Source organism: Bos grunniens, chromosome 3, assembly GCF_055505025.1.
Source record: "Bos grunniens cultivar Pamir isolate PY7600 chromosome 3, Bosgru_T2T1.0, whole genome shotgun sequence".
Classification (NCBI taxonomy): Eukaryota; Metazoa; Chordata; class Mammalia; order Artiodactyla; family Bovidae; genus Bos; species Bos grunniens.
This window is the reverse complement of record NC_141167.1, coordinates 93717731-93723904: the sequence shown is the minus strand read 5'-3', so window position 1 is coordinate 93723904 and position 6174 is coordinate 93717731. Positions and strand designations below refer to the sequence as shown.

The window sequence follows — 6174 nt, the reverse complement described above, 5'->3', positions numbered from 1 at the left end:
TAAGCCTGCTTACCCTGCCTCGCTTGTTCCTTTTCACAAGAAAATAAAGGCTCCTGCCCATGTGTTCCTCCCACTCTCCCTACCTCCTGACTGACCCTGGTGCTTCTCTGTGTGACTGTGCATGGTGTAGGGTACCCCTTCCTCTTGGAATTACCTTCCCAAAGGTAATTGTCCCTTTATCTGTTGGCCTTATTATACCTGAATAGTAATAAAACCTACATTTTAAAGCTGGATCTCTACTGTAACTGTGCTTATTTGTGAACCATATAAATGATCAGGCAGAGAGAAGGAATTAATGTTTATTTTGCTTTTTTATTGTGTGGTAGGCATTGTAATAGTCATGTAAGTCTATTATTTAATAGTTTTTTCCTGGCAATTCTATAAGTTAGATATTTTACAAAAACTCAAACAGTTTAAAGTGGCATTTCCAAGATCACAGAGGCTAAATCCAGGCCTTCTGGATCCCAGCCAGGCTTTCCCACTGCACTAGTCATAGATAATGAAGACAGATTTTTTTCTTGCTGTTTCTTTATTCCTTCTTCCCTTGTCTGATTAATGATCACTGCACACTTTTCTTTCCTTCCACCTTTCCTTTTGAATGAAATCAAGTGTTAGTCCCTCAGTCGTGTCTGACTCTTTGCGACCCCATGGATTATAGCCCACAAGTCTCCTCTGTCCATGGAATTCTCCAGGCAAGAATACTAGAATGGGCTGCCATTTCCTTCTCTAGGGGATCTTTCCAATCCAGGGATCAAACCCGGGTCTCTCATACTGCAGGCAGATTCTTTACTGTCTGAGCCACCAGGGAAGTCAAACTTTCTCATCGTCTATCTTTTATCTATCTACCTATTTATGTGTAAGAAGCTGTTTATTTTCTATCAACCTGTTTCTGTTTTTTAGAGTTTATGGAAGATCAAACTATAGACCACTTAGTGGTTGGTTGTATCCATTCAGTGGCCTGAGAAGTGGGAGCTGCAAAGCCAGTCCTCAGTGGTGGGCTAAGCACTCTGCTTTTAAGTAGGGAATAGCTGAATAGGCACCCAGGGCCCCTGTGCCTTCAGGCCAGTCTGGACTCAGGTTGAGTAGTAGTGACCTTGGGAGCTGGAGCAGTCCACTCACCTGAAATCTCTCCCTGGTCACAGCCTTTTCAGCTGAGCCTGCTCTTCCTTTTCAATCTCTTCAGGATCCCTTAAAAGCAGAGATCAGGGATAATTTCTGATGGGTGTTTACAGGAGGTGGTGCCATGTATGCCCAGAACTTCCCGGGCCAGCACCCAGCACATCAGACCCACTGAGTGGGCTCACTTGTTGCTTCACAGGATGGCAATGTCCGCATAATGCAGAGGAGAGTCTGTGAGAGGCTGGTGTCAGCTCTGGGGTCAGTAACCACTGGTAGTCTTGGCTCCCTGAGGGCTGCCTGGCTCTGGTTAGTGCAGGTTCAGGAGTGCAGTGCTCACAGTAAGAGAGGCTCCAGTGACGGCAGCAGACTTCTGCACAACTCTCTGGCCAGTGTTCCTGGGGAATATGACCCTGACATCGGCCAGGTTTTCAATGGCAATGATGATGAGAGCTGCCAACAGAAGTTTTTCCCAAGTTCTCTCCAGTTTTATGTTGTAGGTGCCACAGAGATTCCTTTTGTAGATGTACTGTTCAATTTGTAAGTCAAGGTTAATGCTACCTAAGTGAGTTTCTGCTGCAAGGAATTTGAGGCCATCCTTCTTCTTTATTTACAGGACATCAAGGACTCCCTTTAAGTTATTATGGAAATGCTGAACAATGCCGGATGGATCCCTGTCTGAGTAGTGCAGACAGGCCCTACCTTTCCCTCTAAAGAAAAAACTTCCTTGGCAGTGTTACTTGAGTTATGTGTTTTTCAGCTATGTGAAAAGTTGAAAAACACATTGTAAATTCCATGATATAATATTTTTTTTTTCTTTTGAGTGTAAAAACTTTAAGTTCTGAATTTAAAAATTATTTTGACATTTTAAGTTCAGTAATAAAATTTCAAACATATGTTTTGTTTTAAATGCTTTTTTAAAACACCAGGTCCAAGGTAGATTAACAGGTCTGGATTTATGCTCTCATATAAAGTAACTATAAATTCTGATAAAATACATGAAACAACAGATTTCAAGAAGTTGGATCATGTAACAGAAGACAGATCCCTGAGATGAAGGAGACCAGCTGGGTAATCCCCACTGTTGCCCTAACTTGCTGCCTAAAGAGAGTTTTCAGGCCGTGGCACAGGGAAGATGGAACCAGAGCCTAGTGGGCTTCCTGCACTGAAGAGAGAGAGCTAGGGTTTAAGGAGGCAGAGTAACAGAGATGAGAAAGATACAGGTAAAGAGAACTCTAGAAAAATAGAGGCTTCCCTTGAGTATTCGGTTAAGTTCTGTTGAGTGCACGTGTGTGAGGAAAGAATCCCTTGAATCGATTAAAGGGGGCAATACTAGAGTCACACAGTAAATAGTACCTGTTATGACCAATCGGTCATAATAGTACCTGTTATGCAGGCTGGCAAACCGCATAACCTATAAAGTACTGGGTGGTGTAATTGGACTGGTCTTGCCTCAGTAGCGGGGGAGAAAAAACACCCTGGATTAAATGCTGCTCTGGTTGTGCCAAACAAAGCTTAAAAGCAAGACCTGAAAGCCTCAAAGTGTTTCCAAGTGTTTTGTGTTCCAAACAAAGGTCAAGAGTATTATGAAATACACAAATATGCAGCATCCAGTAAAGTACAATAACTGGGATCCTGTAAAAATTACCAAACATATAAAGAAGCAGAGGAATGTTGCTCATAAAGAGGAGGGAAATCTATTATTTGAAATATATCAACTGACACAGATGATAGAATCAGTAGAACAAACAAAACCTCTTCAAAACAGTAATTCAAAAAGCTAGGGGTGGCACATCTATTATGTAAAACAGTATGAAGTTTCTTTAAAAAACTAGATATAGAGCTACCATATGATCTAGCAATCCCACTCCTGGGTATCTATCCAGAGAAAACTATAATTTGAAAAGACACATGTACCACAGTGTTCACTGTAGCACCATTTACAACAGCCAGGACACAGACGCAACTTAAATGTCCATCAACAGAGGAATGGAAAAAGAAGAGGTAATACATATATATGCTGCTGCTACTGCTGCTAAGTCGCTTCAGTCGTGTCCGACTCTGTGCAACCCCATGGACAGCAGCCCACCAGGCCCCCCTGTCCCTGGGATTCTGTAGGCAAGAACACTGGAGTGGGTTGCCATTTCCTTCTCCAATGCACGAAAGTGAAAAGTGAAAGTGAAGTCGCTCAGTCGTGTCCGACTCTTAACGACCCCATGGACTGCAGCCCACCAGGCTCCTCCGTCCATGGGATTTTCCAGGCAAGAGTACTGGAGTGGGGTGCCATCGCCTTCTCTGACATATATACTATACATACACACATATAGCATATATATGTACTATGTATGTATACAATGGAATATTACTCAGCTGTAAAAAAGAATGAAATAATGCCATTTGCAGGGACTTAAATGGACTTAAAGATTGTCATACTGAGTGGAGTAAATCAGACAAAGACAAATATAGTATAATATCACTTGCATGTGGAATCTAAAAAAATAGTACAAATGAAACTATTTACAAAGCAGAAGTAGAATCACAGACATAGAAAGAAAACTTACAGTTATCAAGGATTAAAGGGGAGGAGAGAGATAAATTGGGAGATTGGGATTTATGTAAACACACTACTATAAATAAAATGGATATTAATAACTAATAAAAACGCACTGTACAGCATAGGGACTTTTCAATATTCTGTAATGACCTATATGGGAATAGAATCTAAAAGAGAGTGGATATATGTATACACATAACTGATTCACTTTGGATAGCAGAAACTAACACAACAATTAAATATACCGCAATAAAAATTAATTTTAAAAATCTCGGAGGGGGGAATTAAGCATGATAACAAGAGAAATGGAAGCTTTAAAAGAAATTCAAGTTGAGCTTCTAGAGATGAAAACTATAATGTCTGAAATAAAAAATATACCAACTAGAATTAACAGGATTAACAAAAGATTAGACATTGTTGGAACAAAGATTAGTGAACTCAAAAAAACTCATGTGAACTCATAGCTTTATGGGTGAACTCATAGCATTAGAAACTATCCAAATTTGTTAACCTCTAATGTGCAATGTATAATCTGTTGTTAATCCTATCCAGCATACTTTTTCATTTTTTGGTTTTCATCCTTAAAGTTTTATTCATGTCTCTTTTATATTATCCATGTTTCTACTTAAATTTTTGAAACTATGAAATTCAGTTATAATCACTATTTTAATGTTCTTGTCAGCTAAATTTAACATCTGTATCAATTCTCTGTCATTATATTTTTCTGCCCTTCGGATGCCTATGGGGTGGGAGGTGGGAGAAGGGAGGGAGGTTCAACAGGGAGAGGACATATGTATACCTATGACTGATTCATGCCGATGTATGGCAGAAACAAACACAATATTTTAAAGCAATTATACTTCAATTAAAAGTAAATACACTTTAAAAAATAAAAATAAATATTAGGAGTAACATCTAAAATGAGATCATGGAAATTGAAATCTAAATGATGAAAAAAATAAACTAGTTTGTTGAATATATGAATAAATCTCTGAAAATATCTTTCATGTAGAATATATTTCTCATAATAAATAGAATATATATTTTTAATTTGATTTTTTCATATAAAAAAGTGAATGTCTAATACTTTTTTTACTGGATACTAGACATTGTGAATTGTCTTGTTGAATGTTAGATAGTTTTGTATTCCTTTAAATATTCCTAAGCATTGCTTTGGGATGCAGTGAGAATTACTTGGAAGTTGTTTAATCCTTTTAGGTCCTCATTTTAAAACACTTTATGTTGGACCAGGGTCATGTTTAAGCTAGTTGCTTCCCAACACCAAGGAAGACATTTCTGAGTACACTACCCAACATGGGGTAGCGAACATAACCCCACGGGTTATGACGCAGGAACGGGCACTCTCTGTAGCTAGTGTGAGTGCCAGGTACTTTTCCCTCTCCTCCTTGTGAGTGATCCTTTCCTTAGTCTCAATACTCTCCTCATATCAATGCACTCATCACCATTGCACAAGTCTTTAAAGGGACTCTCTGAGCATCTCTGTGCAGCCCTCTCCTCTCTGATACTCTCTGTGATAAACTCTAGCCTAGTTTTTCTGGACATTCAGAGCAATGGCTCCTTATCTCATGTGCTGTTCTGGGGCTTTCTGGGTTTGCCTTTCCTAACCACAGTAGGCCAAGGAAGTAAGCCTGGGTAATCATAGGCCTCACCTTGTTTGTTCCCTGTCTATCAGGGATCACTATTCTCTGTCGCCTCATGTGAAATGTCTCAAACATCGTTTTGTCAAGTTTTAAAATTTCAGGCAGGAGGATAAACCTGGTCACTGTTATTTCATCTTAGTTAAAAGTATAAATAGATGAGGTACCATTTCACACCAGTCAGAATGGCTGCGATCCAAAAGTCTACAAATAATAAATGCTGGAGAGGGTGTGGAGAAAAGGGAACCCTCTTACACTGTTGGTGGGAATGCAAATTAGTACAGCCACTATGGAGAACAGTGTGGAGATTCCTTAAAAAACTGGAAATAGAACTGCCTTATGATCCAGCAATCCCACTGCTGGGCATACACACTGAGGAAACCAGAAGGGAAAGAGACACGTGTACCCCAATGTTCATCGCAGCACTGTTTATAATAGCCAGGACATGGAAGCAACCTAGATGTCCATCAGCAGATGAATGGATAAGAAAGCTGTGGTACATATACACAATGGAGTATTACTCAGCCATTAAAAAGAATACATTTGAATCAGTTCTAATGAGGTGGATGAAACTGGAGACTATTATACAGAGTGAAGTAAGCCAGAAGGAAAAACATAAATACAGTATACTAACGCATGTATATGGAATTTAGAAAGATGGTAACGATAACCCTGTGTACGAGACAGCAAAAGAGACACTGATGTATAGAACAGTCTTATGGACTCTGTGGGAGAGGGTGGGAAGATTTGGGAGAATGTCATTGAAACATGTGAAATGTCATGTATGAAACGAGATGCCAGTCCAGGTTCAGTGCACGATGCTGGATGCTTGGGGCTGGTGCACTG

At 39.7% G+C, this 6174-nt stretch overlaps 1 pseudogene; it reads right to left on the bottom strand.

Moving 5' to 3' along the window:
- Positions 1-913: 913 nt before the first annotated feature.
- On the bottom strand, positions 914-5406 carry LOC147376131 (small ribosomal subunit protein uS2 pseudogene; annotated as a pseudogene).
- Between the last annotated feature and the right edge of the window lie 768 nt (positions 5407-6174).